Source organism: Condylura cristata, unplaced genomic scaffold (genome assembly GCF_000260355.1).
Source record: "Condylura cristata isolate star-nosed mole 26May11 unplaced genomic scaffold, ConCri1.0 scaffold00013, whole genome shotgun sequence".
NCBI classification, from domain to species: Eukaryota; Metazoa; Chordata; class Mammalia; order Eulipotyphla; family Talpidae; genus Condylura; species Condylura cristata.
This window is the reverse complement of record NW_004567114.1, coordinates 28,915,483-28,917,267: the sequence shown is the minus strand read 5'-3', so window position 1 is coordinate 28,917,267 and position 1,785 is coordinate 28,915,483.

The window sequence follows — 1,785 nt, the reverse complement described above, 5'->3', positions numbered from 1 at the left end:
GGCTTCAGGGGTGCCTCTCTCTGAATTGAGGTGCCCTATAACAAACCCACTTAGAGCAGGCAGGTTTTGGGGCTTCAGGGGTGCCTCTCTCTGAATTGAGGTGCCCTATAACAGATTTGCTGCCCTATAACATATACATAAATAAATAATCTTTTTAAAAAATTGTATAATATGAAGGAGAGATTTTTTAAATGTATACAGGTTACTGTAATAAAAGGCAACTATATTAAATGCATTAATGAAGATATAGACCATGTCAGTAGCATATCAATGGAAGAGATTAAGTCCCAAAGGGAAAGAAGAATGTATTGGATAGAAATTCAGAGTAATTTTGGAAGAAAAAATAGTGGAGGAATGGAAAAAGAAAATAGGCAAATATGATGAAACTAAAAGCAGCATGGCAAAACAGGTAGGGAGGTTCTTGGGAAGGAGAGATGAGGATAGATTTGTTGCAGAAACACTTCAAAGCTACTTTAGGAATTTGGACTTTATTATTATGCAACAGAGAGCAAGAAAAAGGTAAAAAACAGTGCTGAGATCAGAGTAGCTATATTTAGGGAGGTTAATTTGCTAGCAACATAAAAGTTTAAATAATATTGGAGACTGAGCAGAGCAATCGGTACATCAAGGATAAAGTTGATAAGGGCCTGAACAAGGGAATGGAGAGGAAGAGATGGCAGATACTCAGAAAATTGTTCTATTCAGAATGAAATAAAGTTAAATCAGTTTAAGGTATGTCATATTAAAAAATAGAGTATGCTAAATAAAACACATATCTGAAAGGATTATTCAAGGGAAGGGCTGTGAAAAGCCAATAATCTCATGAGTAGAGGCTGTGAATGTGGCTAGAATGAACCAGGTATGGGAAGTCAGAGACAGGACAAAAGGGTGTTTTACCCCAGGCCAGAGAGCTGCTCTTAAGGAATGTCAGTGTGCTGATTTAGATTCAGGGTGAGCCTGAGGGCAGGAGGAAATCTTAACCAAAGTTTAGTTAATATCATCTTGTTGCTGTAGTTCAGTGGGAACAAAGCAGCTCAGCTAGTTATCCACAAGGCAGAGAAAGGTCATTTAGAGTCTGTGTCTGGCACTGTCATCAGTAAACAAGGCTTAACCAGGTCTAAGTCTTATAGGGGAGGGTGGATCAGTGCACTAAACCACTTTCATTAAAGGTGAGGAGATAGTTTAACCTTTATGTAAGATTCAATGTTGTCAAATAAGGAGGCATTAACTTTATAGTCATATTACTGTTGAGGAATAAAAGCACTAGTCTTTGGATGTCAAGTCTGAATCTTGCATTTCATTTCAACACTACATACACTCACATCCAACAGCAGGTCAAAAATTCCAATATTTTAAAATATATTTGGGATACAGTGAGACCATGATTTTCAAAGCTGTTTTTCTTACATCTTAATGCCCTGAACTAGCCACTACAACTAAAAGTGGTTGCTAGATACGAAATTTGTTGTGGAAGGTGAACTGCAAATGAAGATCTTGGGCTTCAAACCTGTATTTTGAACACTGGTATTAATATTGCTTTTCAGCATTACAAAGAGACTTGGCATAAAGCAATCTTGGATTTTCTCATTGTGAAGCTAGAAAAAAGCTGATGTTTAAACCATGAGGTCATGAGACATTGTCACTGGCAAAAACTTTTCTTGACCAAGCCAGAGTTTGGTTCCTTGAGAACTTGTGTCAGGTAGGCCTCAACTCTGGGGTCTGTCACTGCCTGGATAGTCCAGTTTTAGAAAGAATCCTGCTGAGTTAGTTTAGTGAAAATTCCCT